Source organism: Eumetopias jubatus, unplaced genomic scaffold (assembly GCF_037043125.1).
Source record: "Eumetopias jubatus isolate StellerSeaLion01/CBP00866 unplaced genomic scaffold, mEumJub1_p1.0 scaffold_12, whole genome shotgun sequence".
Lineage (NCBI taxonomy): Eukaryota > Metazoa > Chordata > Mammalia > Carnivora > Otariidae > Eumetopias > Eumetopias jubatus.
Window position 1 is genome coordinate 11172272 of NW_028274818.1, and position 20156 is coordinate 11192427.

Consider the following 20156-nt stretch of genomic DNA (forward strand, 5'->3'; position numbering starts at 1 on the left):
TGCTGATCAGCAAGCTGCCGTGGCACTTTTGAATGCTAAAAATTCCTTAACATTAATGATGAATGGTTGTTGGTTAAGAAGAATTAGCCAAGTTAAGCAATACACATAGAGGATTTCACATTTGGAAAATTTCTGTCGATTGCAAACACTCTTCCTAGAAAATAATAGATTTTAGGGGTGCCTGGGTGGCTCAGCTGGTTGAGCGTCTGCCTTCAGCTCAGGTCATGATCTCCAGGTCCTGGGATCCAGCCCCGCATCTGGCTCCCGGCTCAATGGGGAGTCTGCTTCTCCCTCACCCTCTGCCTCTCCCCCTGCTCATGCTCTCTCTCTGTATCTTTCTGTCTCAGATAAATAAATAAAATCTTTTTTAAAAAAGAAACTAATAGAGTTTATAAAGGCCCCACTTGCCTAATTTGATTTGCAATAAGAAATTAGAAGAGAGTGGATTTCACTCAGTCATCCAATCACCATTTACTAAATTTCCATTCAATTCAAATTCTGAGTCACTTTAGTTCCTGAGATGGCCCTATAGTTTCCTCCTACCCTTCTAGGTTGGGAAGGTTAGGGCAGTGCCAGGGCAGAGGAGTCCACAGATACCGCCTGCATCTGTGTGCATTAGACTTCCCAGCCAGGCTGTAGGGGGCTATTCTATTGTTTCTACATGGCCTGGATTCCAAATAAAGTCTTTCAAGCCTACTAAATAAAGTCTTTTGAAGCTGGACTTAACTGAAGTTGGCTCATATCCTGACAAAGCCCAGTTAAAGCCGGGTCCTGCTTCATTAAAGCATTTTAGCACACAGCACATGCAGGTGATTCAGAGTAAGAAAGGAAAACCCTAGCATGGGATTCTGGGTCCCCCAGGACCTTCTGAACAGGGCAGGGAACTGGGGAGAGGGGGTCCCAGCAGTCTCCTGCACATGCTCAATAAGGATTGTCTTTACAGCTTACATGGTTGATACAGAACCCCTAATAATGATTACCAGAGTGAATAAGCAAATAACGATATGGATATCAGATATCTGCTAGTAAATATGATCTTGCTGTTTACAAGATGAAATCACATTGCATCACTCACATTTTCCCATCCAGCTCTAAAATGCTTCTTTCAACAGACGTTTTAATGTATGTACCATTACGTTTTTATTTTTAAAACAATATGTTAAAAGTTTCAAAGGACCACAATAAAGTTCTCTATATCATACCTCTTGTTTATTAAAGGGATCCAATGGTCCATCATCAGATTATGTGAGTCCAATTTGGGTAATAACCAAAATAGGATAATAATAGTACATTTGCCGGACCTTCCACTTGACAACTTTAAACTCCCACGAATGTTTGTCTGGTAATCTTTAACTCATCTTTTGTTTTCCAGTTTAGGCATTTTGTGGTCTTTGTAATTCCATTGCACCTTCTGCTTAACACCATGAATTATATTACCTTACGGGGTTAGAATCAGTGCAATAATTTACTTACATTTCTGCCCCTCTCTTCTACTTCTTATTCCTTGAGGGCAGAGAGTGTGCTCTTTACCAATTTATCTTCAACCCCTAGCAGAGTTCTCGGCAGAAAAATCAATTTGAGCTTAAATGTTTGTTAAATTTGCAAAGCACTTTTAGGCATGTCGTGTCATTTCTTAATGTAACAATCCCCATAACAATCCTGTGAGACAGGTATTATTGTCCCCACGTAAGGGTTGAGGAAATTAAGGCTTAGGGAGATTAAATGATTGGGACAAGGGTGTACAGTTAATAAATGTTATAAATTTTACTCTACCCAAGCTCTCCTAAATACCAAAGCCCATATTCTTTTCAGTATGCCACAGTTGCCTGTTGAGATGCTGTTTCTCTCTCAACTGAGGAAATGACCATTATCGTCATTTTTGCAGGTCAAGAAAAGCAGATGCTGAAACTCTGCCAGGTAATTCAGTTCTCTGGCAGCAATGGGAACTAAGAATAGGAAACGAGCATTACTATTCTGCCTCATAGCCAATTCATTTGCATGTAATTAACACCATGTGTCCTTTGATCAAATGAGCCTACAAATAAGATGAACATGGACCAACATGCCAGGCCAAACCCTCCTCACAGTTGGCAGAATTCAGTATCATGCTGGACACAGAAGAAGTACTTATGAGAAATGTTATTTCCTTTTTCTTTTTACCCAACACACTTAGAAAAATACCAATCGCATGCTTATAACGGCGCTTCATCCCATGATACATGCATTCTGCTCATCTGCTGCCCTCATCCCTAACCAGCTCCACTTCACATTCTTTTCGTCTTGGCCAACTGGGTATAAGGAACCCCATCGTGAATTTTAAAACCACTGAAACTAGCTTCTGGAATCCTTCAGTTGGGGTTTAAGACTGGGGTTTACAAAAAGAGCAGGTCTGGTTTATTCAGTTTCTCCATTGGGGGGATTCCCAAGGGGATACTCAGGGACCCTGAAATACTAAGGGCAGGAGGAGCCTTTTGTTTCTATCTAAACCACCTGAGATCTTTGCAGGTAAGTCTGAGCTCCCTGGGATCCTCCAGAGCTCCAGGACCCACCTGAGTCCAGTCTCACCTCCACTTCTTCAGTCCTTTGGCAGTTCCCGGCACCTGTCTTTCACACCTCAGTGATGTGAAGGTTTGTCCTATTTGACTTACACAATAGTCCAAAGGGCTCAACCCCAATCACTTTTATGATGGTTGGCAAGAAACAAAAAAGCCAGATGATTTCACTAAAATTCCATGTTAAAGCAAAAAAATGGTCCCACATGCATGTCTCTTTGGCTCCCATTTTGGAAACTAGACATTGACTCACCTCTAATTCTAAAGAATCTGCTTGGCTTTGGGATCAGAAAATTGCCAATAAAACTTGAGATGTGGTTTTCAAAGTATAAGAGCCCTGAGTTACTGGTTAACATTTTACAGTAAGAATGTAATGAAAATTGGCAAAGATTAGCCAGAATCTGGTAATAAAAAAGCAAAAGAGCCAAGGAAAAATAAAATGCCCAGACTTAAGAAAGAATAAGAGGTCATCCTGACCATGATGCTATGTTTGACCAAAGACAACTAGAAAACAGACTTTGAAGGAATCCTGGAATCCACTAGAAGTTTAAAAATTCCAAAAAGAGAAAGATTTGACAATTGACCAAGAATGTGAATGATGGACAAAGATGGAAGAAAGTCAACAGTTTCTGGGAACTTTGCACCAAAACAGCTTAACAGTAATGGAAGTCAGAATCAAATTACAATACCTTGAAAAGGATAAGTATATTTTATTGTGCCTGGTATACGGGGACTTCTTATCTTTCCACTTTGGCTCATTTAGTGAAGTGATTGGCCAATGCCCTGTACAGAAAAGATATAATGCCCTCACTGAGCTTCTGTTACACAGAGGCTGTTCATTATGATCACTGGTCCTATATGGTCCTTAATTCCAAAAATAGAACTGGGAATACTTTCATTACAAAAAGATAAAGAATACATGTTGAACACTAAAGGATTCGTCAGATTTGTCTTAGAATTTGGTAAACCCTCAACAAATGTTAACTGAAGAAATGAAGAATCAAATGAGGGTGGAAGGGTAAGAAATCCTGATCCCACTAATAAGAGACAGTTCTTCTCTAGTTGAAGCGGAAGAATTTAACTAGCTATTACTTGAATGCTGATAATCACTAAGCTTCATACCTTATTTTAGTACTGCCTGTGTAACTTTTTCTTATCTTTGCATACAAACATTTGTTTCACATGCTAGACAGCAAATATTTTGAATCCGCTCAATACAATATTCACCAAGCACCTCCTTTGTGTCAGACACTGTGCTAGTTCCCAGTGATACCAAAAATTTTATCACTATACTCATTACATTTTAGAGAGTGACAGAATATCACCATCATAGAGGCAAGTTCTATAACAGCAGTGGGAACACAATGCAAACCAAAAGAGAACCGAGTCCCTCATTTTATTCAATCTTCCTTCTCCCATGCCTAGCATGGAAGTCAATACATTTTTCATAAATAAATGAATAGATTAAATGGGTAAGTGTTGAATTTAAACAAAGCACACAGTTACAGAAATATATCTAGGACAGTCTTTCTTGGGGAATTCTGGGACTCCCATTGGACAGGAGATCAATTTGGAGGCCTCTCGTCCCATACTAGTTCATAAGCAATATTTCAAGATAAGAGGAATCTGTTCTCTCCCAAGACCCGAAAGTGGCAAGGTCCTGAAGATTTATCAGACACTTGCCTCTCCAGTAAAGAAATCAAAGCTGAGTCTATCCTGGAGACTTCTCTGCCCTTTAGAACTCTTTCGGTGGCACAAGGAGAACAGTGTTTGTTTCCCAGAAGCTCTAACGGATAAATGACGGGGCTTGTGTGCAAGTCCTTGGTGAAAACCACCCAGTGGGAACACCAGGAAAGTAAAGTGTCCCACAGAAATAAATATGGAGTTCTGGAGTCTGACTCAGGTACATATACCACTTTCAGCATCTCTTAATTGGGGAATGGAGGGCAGGGGTCAGATCAGTAACTCTTCACATTTCCAGTACCTCCTAATGAAGGTTAGCAGATATCCTGGGAGTAGAGTCAAACTCACACTCTCTTCATTTTCTGAAATTGTAAAATCAATGTCACATCAATACAACAATATGAGACTATCAGTGCATAAAGTCACTGATTATCCAAAAATCAATCCTATCCCTGGAACTATATTATGACCCAGGCAACTAAGCTGGCTCTAAGCCGTTGTCCTGGACCACTCCCTTCTTGTGCTCAACCTGTTGTCCCACATGACCTATTCTTCTATCCACTCCCCATCTTTGATACATCCTCTAGCCTCCTTGACTTGGACACTGTCACATTCCTCTTTGGCTCTGTGACCTTCTGTTCCCCGCTCCAATTTTATCCTTTCTTGTTCCTACAGTTGGGTAACCTTTCCCTCCTCCACTCTTGCCCAAACTCTGCCTCACCCCAAAACCTAGAGAAGGGGTCTGGAGCACCAGGAACCACATGAATGCTTCCATAGCAATCTATTGGTGGAACTCAGGACCCCAGACCCTCAGAAGTAGTCATGGTCCAGCAGAAGCAGCACATACTCTGAGACAAAGGATCTGGGTTCAAGTGCTGGCTGAATAAGTAGCTCTGTGACCTTGGGCAAACTCAATTTCTTTGGGATACAGTGTCTTTGTGTATAAAATAGTAATGATGTAATAATACCATTAGTCCAAAAGACCTCTCTAAGGCACCAAAGAATAAGACGTATGAATATGCCTATCAGCATTATTCACTCTTTGGTACTCCGACCAGCTTGAAATAGAGCTTATGAACACAAAAATCTGGCCTTGGAAGAGAAAAGCAGGTAGTAGGATGCCCCTCTGCTGATATTTGGTGGATTAAAGTGAACAAGCTGGGCAGAAGAACCACACTACATTGAAATATTACTTCTATGGGGCACATTAAAAGAAATTTTATTAGAAAGAATAAGACAGGAGAAGAGGGGCACCTGGGTGGCTCAGTCGGTTCAGTGTCCAGCTCTTGACTTTTGCTCAGGTGCTGACCTCATGGTGGTGAGATTGCGCCCCACCCCAGGCCCTGTGCTCAGTGGAGAGTCTGCTTGAGATTCTCTCCCCCCCTGCCCCTCCTCCCACTCGTGTGCACTCTCTCTCTCTTTCAAATAAATAAATCTTTTTAAAAAAATCTTTTTTTAAAAAAGATTTTTTAAAAAGAAAGGAGAAGAACTAAGTAAAAGATTTGTCTCAACCTCCAGAGGAAGGAGCAGAGTTGCAAACCATGATTAGCACAACTGCAGACTCATCTATGGGGCTGGAAAGTCGTCGCCTGCCCCTTGATCTCTTTACACCCATCCACATATACAGAGTGGAGACACCAGCACTGAGATACCAAAGGACAAGAGCTCTGTGATGGCAGGAAAGTGAGCTCTGAACATCAGGAGGGACCTGTGTAGCCCAGAGCTGAAGGTGCATGGGTGGGTTCACCAGGGCCAGCTTTCAAGCTACCACCTGTGCTCATCACATCGGTCTGTGTCCAGGACTCTGAATCATCCATTTTGAGAAGTCTAGCTTCACCATCAATTTGGGAAAAGCATTAACGTGGTGATGTTGCCCTGATGAAAATACACTGGCAGGTTTGAACGATTTTTTCTAAATTTGCCTCTATTAAATTCACATGTGCAGCAAAGCAGTTGGTGCCTCATATCAGTTACAACATATGGATTTTGGAAAGTGAGAGCATGGCAAAAAGGGGGGGAGGGTTGTAATTGTAAATGTGCTTCATAAGCAGTCCTAAATCATCAAGGAGAATTATTTCCCCATTGGGAATATGTACATGGGTGCACACACGCGCACACACATGCATACACACACACACACACACACACACACACCTTAAAACATACAAATTTTCTTTGCTCCCCCATCCCTTAAAAAAATGCATCTCTGGCCTCTCTCTTCAGAAGGAATATATCAAAGCAATATTTTTTTCCCAACTGCCTACTTGGTTCAAAGTCACAAAGTAGTAAGTGGGGACAGTGAGGGAACCTAAGCACAAAATGAAATATTCTATTTCATTTTATAGTATTCTATTTTCCCAACAGTTACATACCAACGACACTAAAGCTCACATGGTTAAAAAAAACCACCCACTAATTCACTTTGGACTTTTGTTTATGACTTTTCCCCAGACCTTGTCCCCCAGAAAACCATTCTGGGTAACTGGCATTATTTTCTTCAAGGCTGGAAACATCTATTTATCTCACAGTAAAGAAGATAGCCGAATTTGATATTTGACAATAAGAATAATAATTGTCTCTACCCAAAAGACCAAATGGTTTCCATGTTATCAGTCCCTTGAATAAGAATTAAATTTGTTGAGGAAACTCCAAATGACCTGGGTGGAATCATATCCATATAGCTGTAAAGTGAGACACACACACACAAAAACTCTGAATTTGGTTATTATTATTAGTAGTAAACTTCTTAGGCCTTTACTCTCAGACAAAAAAGAAAATACATTATCCTCTGGGTCAGAACTCCTTCTCAGTGTGTATCTCTGTAAATGTAATGCTTTTACATAATCATAAAATATCAGTATTATTTATAATAAAAGCACCTATCACTTTGAATGTTTAGAATTATGCACAATACCATGGCTGTCATTTTACATACATTATCTCTCTGAATCTTCACACTTACTCCATAAAGTGGAAGCAATTTTCAACATCTTACAAGTGAGAGAAATGAGGCTCAGTTAAGCAACACTCTTTTGCTCATACAACTAGCAAATAGAGATAAAATATGAATCCACAATGTCCAACTTCAAAGCCTATGCTCTTAAATACTACAAAATTCCACCTATAAATACATTCATTAATGACTTGTGCTTGATCATATGTAGCACATAAACAATAGTCAACACTTGGAAAAGTGAAAAGGCCCAAGCTGTAGTTGCAGCCAGGGTTGCATGAGCCTCTTATCTCCATGGTTACCTGGTGGCAGCCAGTCACCCCCCAGAAAAGAACGTCTCTTACTTCTAGTGTCTGAGCCTGAAACCCTGGGAAGGATATTGGTCAGGGGAGCAAAAGGCGGTGACTCCAATAGTTCAAGAACATTCTGGAACCATGCACTTCATGTTGACTTAGGTTTTTCTTCTGGAAGGGCCTCTCCTGGTTTGGGGTGACTCTCTCTGAGTAATGGGCTCACACACTAGTATGCTTGTTCCAGATACCAGAACAACCACTGTGTGCTCCCACGTATTGACCCCAATGAGTCGGTTACCCAAGGAATAAAAACTTTGACTTCACTGACATTCCTCCCAAGAGACTGGATGCTTTGATGTTGACTGAAATTGCAGGCATTTCATAATGGACAAAGGCAAAAGAGTGATGAATGAAGATGGAAGCTAAACACAAATATTTAAATATCCAGAGCCTATATTTATAACAAAGATGGTATCAGCACGTGGTTTGTGTGTATATTTTGGGGGTGGGGGAAGTCAATGCATTTCCTTAGTAGGACAAGATTTGAATAGTACCATCATTATTCTGTGACCTGAGGCAACAAATATTCATTGGAGAAATATTAAGACACAAGCAAGGGAGAGGCTGAAGAAAGAAATGGATATAACCAGTTGGTGCCAACCCCCAATTCCCCAGCTTGTTGATGGAAAAATCAGTCAAATGACTCTCTGTTGACCTAGTATTTGAGAGGGAGGTATTAGGTGGCAGTTATTCCTGAAAAGAGGTCACTATTAAAGACGACGAAAGGCAGCTGGTTGAGTCATTAACTACTGTGGTTTCAAAGCCTTGGTATTAATATAAAGCCTGGTGCTTCTTTCAAATGTAACCCAGAGTTCTAGAAAAGACAAAACAGTCTCTGTAGACATAAGAAGGTCCTGGCTGAAGAGACACACAGTCACAAATAAAAGGGATAGCATTTACCTATTACAACTGTCAGCCAAGAAGCTCATAGACTATGTTTCCAAATCATTTTCCTTGAGCACTTCAGAGCAGTTGATAGCAGGCATGTCTGATTATTACTCTGTGGCAGAGAGGAAAACTTGAAAACCGTAACTCTAAAATAACTGTCTCTGGACTCCTTGGTGACTAAAGGATGCTTCTGGAAATGGATACGATATGACACACTAGGGCCTATGGCATCTATGAGAAGCAATCTTGATTTTGAATATAAGAGAACTTAAAGGAAAATGTGTTCTTTTGCAGAACATGCAGTAAGCTTTGAACTCATTTTATATGTTGTATAGCCCCCAAGAGATAGCTCCAGTGAAGGAACTGAATGGGACAGGCTTGTCACTTTGATACGGCCCCCCAGTTCTCCAGCACTGACCACATCAAGTACCAGCAGATCTTAGCTTTTTCCCAGACTCCTGAGAATCAGGAATGTCATAGGGGAAAAGAACATCAAGGTGAGTAAATAAGAAGGAAAGGAACTAGTGGATTCTGGGTCTGGAAAGGACACTCGTGTTTATGAGGAGAAAGAGACCAAGAGAAGGGAGCCATTTGTCCCTATAGTTAGTGACAGGAGCAATGGCCTTGTTTGCTGATGTCCCTGATCCCCTAGGCAAAACAGTTTCCAACTTCCCCTCTGTTGGCTGTTTCTGAAGCTCTTCTAGAGAAGACCATCCATGAAGTGACCCAGAATACATCCTGCCTGGGTGGTAGGACAATTACTCTCTCCACACCCCCTCAGGTCTCAGCCTGTGAACAAACAATTTTTCATTTCTCTGTCTACCCAGCCCCAAACCACCAGATTGGATTTTGGCAACAAGTGGAGCAGTTCCCCTTGCCTGGCCTGAGAGCTCCGGGGCTTCCCGAACACCCCTCCAGGCCCCCTGGGAGGGAAATGGCCACTGGAAGCGGTGCAGAAGGCCCATCTCCCGGGAGCGCCTGCGGACTCAGGGTTTATAACTTGTTTTCTCTGTTTGTTTTTTTATTGTTGTTGTTTTAAAAAGTCCTAACTCTTAGGCCAGTGGCTCACTGATGTATCCTTGCTGAGCAGCGCTTGCCAAAAAACAGTCCCTGTGGCCAGAAAGGGAGGGGCTGCCCAAAGTGGAATGTTGGAGGTTTTTAACATTTTATCTCTTCCCTCTCTGCTGTCATCTCCATCTAACCACAAGAATTCAGCAGCTTTGATCCTCTAATGTTATCTTTCTCCATCTTTCGCACTCTTTCTCGAAGGAGCCCTCAGTTTCCCAGACTGCACAAACTGGGTTTTCAGTCCCCTTCTGCTCCACACAAACACCCTGAAGTTGAGACCCGCGTTCAAAAGATTTCTACACCCAATCACCACAGCTTATGAGGCAATGGTGATTCCAACAAGAATCTGAGCTGCCTAACACATATGCGCTGAGCTCCCTAACTCATGCGCAGGGGCGCGTGTGAACGCAGAGGGGCGGGCGCACACGCACACACCCCGTTTTCCACCAAAGGGCTCTTTGCTGTGCAGGTCAGTGGTCCACACTGTGACAGTTTCTGCATCCCTACGTGGAGACATTGTGAAATATCCGCATTTCCCCAGGCAAGAACTATTTCCAGGAAGATAAAAGAAAAGCACTTGTACCCCCACTCAGTCACCTGCTTCCCTAACTGGCCTTAGGTTTGGCCGCCTTTTTTTTACCACGCTAGTTCAGTTTCCCCAACGGGCTACTTGACTAGCTTCCTCGGGCAAAAGGGGTATCTTAGAAATAAGGCTATAGAGGCTCCAGGTCCTCACAGCCTCCTCCCTTCTACTAAAGCGGTATTTCCTCTGATGGAAAAAAAAAAAAAAATGCTTTTTTTTCCTTTCTTCTTTATTTTTTAAATATTTGCTAGAAGCCTGTAGCTCACAATTCTGATCATGTATTAAAGAAAACCTCCCCCATCCCAGGAAAGCTCATCCTCAAATCTTAGATGTTTGCTCAAACACTTGACATCAACTTCCTCTTGGAATGTACTCTATCTCAAAGAGAAGGAAAAAAATAAACCAAACAGTGTGTTGCTTATAAGTTGGTAGGAAAAGGCCTTCACATGATAAGCCTGGATTTCTATTTTAAGGCTTTATTTTTCCAAATAAATCCATATAAACAAGGGTTTTGGAACCTAAACTAGTCACCGAAAAACTACCCTTCATGTGCTGGCTGAAGCCAAGGCTGGGTGGGATTCTGGTAAGACAAACTTCAAATTAAGTGAAAACAAAATGTTCTCTCTATATACCCTCATTCTGGAGTCTTCCCCTATAGCTGACAGAGGAGGTTGGAGGAGCAAGAATAGAGGGTGTCCAAGGTCTTCTTTTCTTTATGGATGTTGGATCTGCATGAAACAGTGTGTTTGTGTGGGGTGCTGTCCCTCAAGACAAAGGGGTGATGGGAAAGGACAAAATGTGGGTTTCCACAAAGCCGCCAGTAGGGCATCCTATCAAAATATGTTTATAGAATGGGAAAATATTCGTGCTCATATATCTTTTAGTTCTGCCCTTCCTGTTAAAAAGTTCCATCCTTTCTCTTCCATCCTGAGGGAAGAACTGGGGATTGGATGGCTTTCTCCTGGCTGCACCGTGCCATGCTAGGGAAGGGCTGGGGCAGGGATAAGCAACAACATTGAGATTTTTCTACCATCTTGAATGTTTTTTTCCTGGTTAGGCATTTGTTTGGTTGCTGCAGATTCTTCATGGATTTCTAGAACTCCCAAGAAACTACTGTAGCCTGTGTGTTGCTGTTTACTTGATGTATCCATGGGGGAGCAAGGGCTTAGAGCTTCCTAGTCTACCATCTTGCTGACATCACTCCCACACCCATATTTTTTTTTTAACTACACCATATTGCTTCCCACCTGAAGATAAGTCACACACAAAACAGAGACACCTAAGCTATCGAGTGATTAAAGTAGAAAATCATGAGGCAGTACAGATTAAGGATAGAGGGAAATGATTAAACTGAGAACAGTAAGTGTAAACCTCATGGAAGAAGGAGGAATTGACTGACCTTTACACACTCATGTGCATGCACAAGCACACACATGCAGAAATGCACAGCACGGGGCAGATTTTCCTTGCTGAGGATCTTCCCTAAAGAAAGAAACCCTGGGTCTCCAGATCCTCTAAAATAATGCTGCAACCTTTTTACTGAGTCCAAAGATGAGGAATGTAATTGGTTTCATCATAATAAAGGGTGGGACCAATTTGTTGTTTTGTTTTGTTTTTGTTTTTTGTACACTGACAATCGGAATCAAGAAGTAAGTAAGTAAGGGTCTTTAGTACACTGTAGGAGAAGCATACTTTAAGAAAACCCGTCCCTCACCATTCAAGAAGCTGTATGGCTACAGTATTAGTGCTGGGCATATTTCTCAAGCATGAACAAATTGCCTGGACTAAGGTTGAGCTGCCATTTGCACTCTGACATGGTGCTGTGGTTGGGGTTTAATAGCCAGTTTGAAAGGCTTGTGTTTTACTTCATATTGTTTTTAATTGTTCCATTTTCCAGATGTTTATTCCTAGATCATTTCCCACAAAAGTAGGGGGACTCCTTTTAAAACCTGGATGGCTCAGATCCCTTTGGGCCAAAGGTTTTAGACTAAACTAAATAAAACCGGGAGGGAAAAGGTGCTTGCAATGTGTTTGAAGATTCTCAAGAAATCCTCTCTGCAAAAACAACAAAGGCGGGACCAGGAAACAAAGTATTAATTTCATGTTCCCCCATTAGCTTACCACCTGTTCTTTCTGATCGTTACTCAGCAAGGAGAGGGGAAAAGGCTAATCTGTAGCACATTTATATCAACAAACTTGCACAAAACTCTCCCTAATTATCCCCTTGAACCTGTGTCCTCTCAATGGAAGGCAGTTTCCCGACCTGGCTGGGAGCCAACTGCAGCAAGATGGTCTCCATAAGCCCAGCTAACGACAGCCCACTTTCACACCAGGAGCTCCATAATTGCTCAGAGCAGTTTACAGATCCATTATTTTATGGCCATATTTCAGAAGGAGGGGTCGGAGGTTGGCAGAGTAGGATTCCTGCTAGTGCAATGTAGTGGACCAGCTTCACTTTGGAGCCCAGATCATTTCCTGGTAAAAACCTCATAAGCCTCCATCCCAATATAGCTGCTTTCCTGACAAAAAATCTATCAGGGAACCATCGGAATGGGAAGATGGTGTGGGGAATAAAAGGAGCACTGGACAGAGAGTCGGAACCCCTTTTACCACCTCTTACCAACCATACAAAACATAAGCAAGCCCCAAAATCACAGAGCTCAGAAGCCCGTTTACTTCCAGACTTGGACTTCTATTAGATACCATCCTCCTGCGTTAGGGACTTACTGAGTACATGTGAAAAAAAAAAAATTTGTGTGTGAAACCCATTATGGGCCAGAGACCGATCTCAATACCCAGAATACAACTTTAGATAAAACAGATAAAGTCCTTGCCCCTCAAAAAGCATACAATCTCGGGGCTCCTGGGTGGCTCAGTTGCTTAAGCATCTGCCTTCGGGTCAGGTCGTGATCTCAGGGTCCTGGGATCGAGTCCCACATCGGGCTCCCTGCTCAGTGGGGAGTCTGCTTCTCCCTCTACCTCTGTGCTCTCTCTCTGTCAAATAAATAAATAAAATCTTTTTTTAAAAAAAACACAATCTCATAATAGACAGTAAATAAATATATACATGGCACAATGTCAAGCATAATTAGTGATGTGAAAAAATAAAGACGAGGAAGGAGAGACTATAGAAAGAGAAGGGGGTGCTGTTTTATGTATTGCTCTGAGGGGCATCGCCCAGCACTGATATCTGAAGGACTGAGTGTCTGCTGGGTAACTCCTCAGTACAGCCAAAGGATTGGTGTGGATGGGGCAGAGTGATCAAAGACAGTGGTGGGAGGTAAGAGAAGAAAGGGACACTACTATAATGTGTAGGGTCTTCTAGGATATGTTCAGAACTTTTGATTTGCCCTGAGATGGGGTCCCTGAATGATCTTGAACAGGAGAATCCCACAATCTCATCTTAGATGTGAAGTTTTACTCTGGCTACTCTGCAGGCATAGATCACAAAGGCAAGAGTGGAAGACAAGAAGGTCTGGTTCTCCTAGGAGTCTTAATGAGATGTGATAGGGCTTGGACTATGGCCGTAACCTTAGAGGCAGTTAAAAAGCACATGAAACAAATAAACAATGCCTAAAGCTACCAGAAATCGCTTATTATACCATGCAGCCTGGCTTTCTCTAACACTTTCTCCTTTTCTTAGGTTCAGAAACATTCAGTCCACCACGAAAAGTTTGTCATTTGACCATCTCTTAGCAAATGCATGCTTTGTGTTTTCCTCCTAGCTTTTTTTTTTTTTAAGATTTTATTTATTTGAGAGAGAGAGAGAAAGAGAGTACACATGGGGGGGTGGCAGTGGCAGAGGGAGAGAGAGAAGCAGGCTCCCTGCTGAGCACGGAGCCCGATGCGGGGCTCGATCCCAGAACCCTGGGATCATGACCTGAGGCAAAGACAGATGCTTAACCAACTGAGCCACCCAGGCATCCCTCCTCCTAGCTTTAATAGAGTCATTGATTGAATTATCACACTTTCATGGCCCCTGGTCCCTGCGGTGATGGCCATTTACCTCTCTGGTTTCTCCCCAGGTGCTGCTGAGCCACTCAGAGGAGGATGGCCAGACAATATGGTGGTTACAAGTCTCAAAGCTAGAGTCCAAGAGCTGGGTTCAAGTCCCAGCTCTGACATTACTGGGTCATCCTAGAAAAGTTACTCAATCTCTGTGTCTCAATTTCTTCATCTATAAGTTGGAGATTATAATAGTACCTCCTCCTGGGCTTTTGTTGTGAGGATTGCATAAAATCATGTAAGTAATAGTCTTAGAAGAGTCTCCAGAACATAGTAAGTCTCTATAATACTATTAGACCAATAAAGTTAATGATTTCCCCCCATAAAAAGCACATCCAATCTTAGCGAGGCACAAAGGAACAAACCCAGTAAGTAATCCTTCTGGATATAGCCTTACAGTTTAGGGAATATAACACACCAACATCTTGATTTCCCCTGGTACCCATTAGAAATCCATCCCTCGCTAATAAATATGGGCTAGCTTTTCTCAAAGTAAGCTTAACATTCTGTAGGATGTTTGTAAGAGTTTGGGCAAAAGATATTTTTTGAGAAAATAAATGTGGGACACTGAGAGTTAAACAAGTTTCTTTTCCATGAGATTTTTCCGAGTCTTTAATACTATAATATATATTGTAACTACCCAAGGGACACACGCATATGTAGCATTTTCTAAATTTGTAGGACCGTGGAAACTATTTTTTCCTTGTTTTAATAATACCAGACTAATACTTTTGGAACACACCTAGTAAAATGATAATACCAAGTACATCAAACATTTTATTTTCATCCTGTGTCACTTTGAGGGTATAATTAATTCTAAACACCAGTGTGCTTACTCTGCTAAAAACAAAACAAAACGAAACAAACATAAATGAGATAACGTATAAAAGCACTTAGTAATTATAAAGTATACTTATTGTTTTTATTAATTTCCTCAAATTTTAATGGACATCTCCTAATTCTCTTCCCTTAATAGAAGTTATTTGTGTCAACTCTATCCAAATACTTTACCCCCCATCATATTCTGTCTTCCCCAATGGGCATATCTGGTCTTTTAATTTTGTGCCCGAAATAACACTTTCCTAAATCCTTCCCATCCCTGTGCTAATGATAGTTGTCTTGCTCGAGACTTTCTCCAGGTTTTTCTTCTCTGTCCTAAAGCAATGGTCATCACAGTGTCCCTTTGGTATGCCCCATCCAGACTCGCCAATGTTTTGACTGATACCAGCTCCGTTCAGCATACTGTGCCCTTCTCGAGTAGATAATTTGTGGGACCTTTGACTGAAGTCCCATAATGTGCTTATTTCCTTAAGGATGAGTTAATTTCCTTAGGTAACTTTTAACCCATCTCAACTTGTGTCCAGAGAAGAGATAGAGGACATGTAGGTTGAGGGAATGGTTGTCCCAATGGTTGAGGCAAACACTAATGCTCTTAGTCACTGTAACTTTGTCACCCATTTCCTAGAGATACCAACCCTCTGAGAACAATCCAGGTAAGAATAAGATGTGATAGTCTCAGCCCTTAAGGTATGCACACTCTCATTGAAAAATAAGCACCTACTAAGGTTACTAATACAAGGTAACAGCAGTGGTGTGAAATTGGTAAGACCCAGTATCAGTGGATGAAATTTGATGGAATCCAAAATACCAGGATGGTGTAAAAGGTCCTCTGGGACAGAGTCTGCACCTTCTTCTCTGGCCTCATTTCTGCCATTCCTTTGTTATTACTTGTTGTGTTCCAGGCTGCTGAGAGGTGGGAAGAGGGGGCAAAATAAGTGGGAGACAAGATCTTTGTCTCAAAGAGTTTGTGCTTGAGTAGCAAGGATCGGTCTAAAAAAAGAGATCCCCAAAATTTCAGTTTGCACGTTGGTCTGAAAAACAAATCAAAATTTTGGACTATCAGCTCTATGGTTCCAAAATGCAGCCAGATAAGAGAAGCAAACGTGATATTTATTTTAATCTAAAGTCTCTTCTCCTTAGGTCAGTGTGGGTAATGCTGATCACTGCTTGTGTCTCTCAGGAAATGGACTCAGTTTCAAACATGTTATTTGCCTCTGGTGAACCCAAATCTCAAGTCAAACCAAAAACAGACCTCTCCTTGTAGCATACTGGTGATAACTTGATAATTTTTCTGGCTATTGGCTAGTCAAGTTAGATTTCAAGTCAAGTTAACCTAGTTTTAACTGAGCGCTCTCAAGAGTAACACCGAGCAAAATGACAGCAAACTGTCTTTTTTTTCTAAACCACATCAGACACTTGAATGCCAAAATCACAAGCTTAAGTATACCATTGAGCATAGGAGAGTCTGCAAAATCCATCAAGATCCCAAAGGTCTTCCAAGATATTTTCTCTCCTTCCTGACATGTGTAGCCAATGTTTCTACAAGGAGTTTGTGGTAGTGCAAAGGGTGTCACTTTTCCTTACAGCCCATCTTTTTCCTTCAGTTTCATTCCACACTGATTCTGGTGAAATCATAGTAATTTTACTGGGAAAATGCTTCAATGTTTTAAGGATCCGTTTGGGGCTCTATCATGGGAAACACCACCTTAAGGAATTGGGAGGTGAAATATTATTTTCAATGATGATGTATTCAACTTTCTTCAAAAGTCAGATTGCTTAGTCAAAATAAATGTTTCCAATAAACATGTATTTAGTTCTTGGTATTTCAAAATATCCACCCAGGAAAAGATCTCTTTTGTCTCTCCCAGCGATGCTGGGATTATAGTTACTGTAGTAAAGCTCCAGGAGTTATGTACTGTACATAATAAAACTGATAGTTTATTAAGTTCAATAATAAAACTATGTGCAAAACGAAGGCTAACATATTAGGAAGGTAAAGCGTGCTGACCCAGACTATACCTTTATAGATTTTTAGCATCTGTAGGTCATTATGTAGAATTTTACTATCTCCAGTTCAATATAGTCTTCTGATTAAAAACCTACTTACTACTTATCTGGTTATTTTTTTATTAGCTTACAGTCAGCGTGTGTCACAAAATGTAATTTTGTCAGACACCTTGTCTTGGAGCAGATGGGAAAAATGCTTTGAAAAAATGAACAGTTATCCATTAAAAAATATAAAAAAAAGAAAGCTGAGAAGCCAAGGGGAATCATGATCCTCTGAGAACTTTGCCTCTAAGAGAACTCGATCCCTAGAGTGGGGGATCTGCCCTCTGCAGCATGAACAAGCCCTTCAGCTGTGTTCCAGTGGGGCTAAGAAGACAGATGAGGCTGGTGCCCAGCACTGGCAGAGCCCAAGACATGAACGTTGCAGGCTGGAATCTGGTCGGCTGTGCGCCAGTGTCTCCACACCTGTCCTTCTCGCCAGTGTTCCCTGCTGCACACTCAGGAATAAAATGAGGGAGACTCTGGGGTCCGGTGGAAAAGTCACCAAACTACAACTGGACCTGTGCATAATAGAGAAATGAGGGTTTATGTCAAGGTAGCTTTCAAGGGCAAGAGCAAAGAGGCTGTTCAGTTCAAAGGCCTTCTGCAACAGGTCTGGAGATTTTTACATGATGTGGATGAGAAGGCAGGAGGTCTCCATAGGCAACAGTGGAAGCAGCTGGAGTGAAATGAACCTCTCGTCTCTTCTATTTTCAGTGCTCTTTTAAAAGAAACATTTAACTGAACAGGACCCCCAAAGGATAATAATTGCTTATCTCCCAAATTCTGGGAGTGTTGGCAGCATACTAGGTTGGCGCAATAGCAAGATAGTGTTACCAAATCTTTCCATGAATAATGCTGGAATTTTTAGTGTTTTGAGATGAGTTGTTTCCAAGTAGCTGTTACATTAATACACTTAAAAAAAAAAAAGAACAAGAACCGCTTTTCATTTATCAGTTGTACCTCAAACATTGTTTTGAGGTCGTACAACTATATAAGTCTTTTGAAAGGTGAGCAAATATTGAGCCAAGTTCTTTATCCACTTCAACTGAAATATTTTAGACTATGGGTGAATAAGTGAGTCATGAGTCCTGTAGAACCTTGAGAGACACTACATTTCTGCTCTTCCTGAAGAAAAGGGAGAGACTTCATAGATACAGAAATGATTTAAATTCATTTGTATAGTACTCATATTAGTCAGAGTCCCCCAGAGAAACAAAATCAATAGTAGAAATATGTATATATTTATGTTTATATTCATATTCACATATAGACAGAAAGAGAGATGAGAGAGGGGGACAGAGAAAGAGATTTCTTTGGAGGAAGTGGCTGATACAATTATGGAAGCTAAGAAGTCCCATGATCTGCCCTCTGCAAGCTAGAGACCAGGAAAGCCAGTGGTATAATACAGAGTCCAAAGGCTTGAGAACCAGGGGAGCAGATAGCATAAATCTCAGTCCACCAATGTCCCAGCTCAAATACGCAGGCAAGAAGAGAAAGCGGTGAATTCCTCCTTCCTCTGCCTTTTTGTTCTATTCAGGCCTTCAATAGATTGAATGACGCTCATCCACATAGGAAAACAAAATCTAATTTCTGATTCTAATTCAGGTTTAGATTTTTTTTTAATTTTTTTATTAAATGGGGCTATTATAAATTTATTTTTATTTTTTGTAGTTTTTTTTTTTACAGATTTAGATTTTAATCTAAAATCTGATTCAAATGCTAATCTTATCCAGAAACACCCTAGCAGACACACCCAGTGGAGTTTAATCTAGACACCCTCTGACCCGGTCAGGTTGACACCTAAAATTCATTGCCACGGGTTTTAAATCACATTTACATTTATTATCAAACACTCACATCACCCTTTAAAGCTGAATATTTGTCTCATTTTATGGTTCAAAGCTGAGGTTCAGGTGAGTTACATATGCATACACATGATTATTTTTATCAAATCAGCATTTTTAAGCTAAGGAACTTTAGAGATTATCCACTTCAATGCCCTGCATTTACATATAGAAAATCTAAGCCTCTGCCCATCCCCCCCCCCCCACCACCACCACAGTTTGAAGGTTTATGGTTGGATGGTCCGTGGTCCTGCAGTGACCCAGCGACTGATTCAGAATTGGAGTATAGACACCTGGACACACTATCCAGGGGCCCTTCCCACGGCCGGACAACACTGATGAGCAAGTGTCGGCCCCCACATGCTCCCTTCGTCCTGGGCTGAGGAGTAGCACGGGCTTGATCGGGAGACATCAGACAAGATGGCAGTGGTCAGTGAACCATTCCAAATTTTCTATCTACCACCCGGTCAGAAATAGCCCGATCCCGCAGACACAAAAACTACACTACCAGGTTCCTGACTGTAAGGTTGTGCAGGTCCAGTTCCCTGAGAAGGTGACTCAAAGTTGCAAGTGATTATGCAGGAGGGGCTCTGGGGATCGGTACACCTGCAGGAGAAGGGAAGGCAGCAGGACTGGGCAAAAGGAGAAATCAGACTGCAACCCATCCTACAGGGGTCCTGCTGGAGCTGTGGTGGTCCCGGGTTGGGGTGAAGGGGTACAGGCCTTTGTACCCCAACACTGTCTGTCTAGTCACTGGATGTAAGCTGCCAGTGGGCACAGATCTCCCTAGCTGACGTCAGTGTTCAGGGAGGGCTGGTGACTGAAGGTTGTCAGCCAGCAGTACTCCCAGTCCCTGAGGAGCACGCCTGCCTCCTGAAGGCAGTGGGGGTTGATGCACCACAGGGTCCACTACAAGGGGAGGCACAAAAGCCCTGAGCAGGAGCCACTGTCCTGGCCCCAGATTACCTTTCATGAGCCTGACTTCAGATGCTGAGAAGCCTTGAAAACTTTCTTTGCTCGGGCACCCAGGTGACTTCGGGGGTTAAGCATCCGACTCTTGATTTAGGTTCAGGTTGCGATCTCAGGGTCGAGAAATGGAGCCCTGTGTGGTGCTCTGTGCTCAGCATGGAGTTTGAGATTCTCTCTTTCCTCTGCCTCTGCCCCTCCCCCACTCTCTCTAAAATAAATAAATACATGTTTAAAAAAAAGAAAACTTTCTTTGCTGATTACATGACATGGTACATAGTAAGTACTGAGATATGTTACTTCCACATTGTAAACTCTCATTAAAATATTACTATTATTTATTATTATTATTACTAAATATTTTCTTACAAC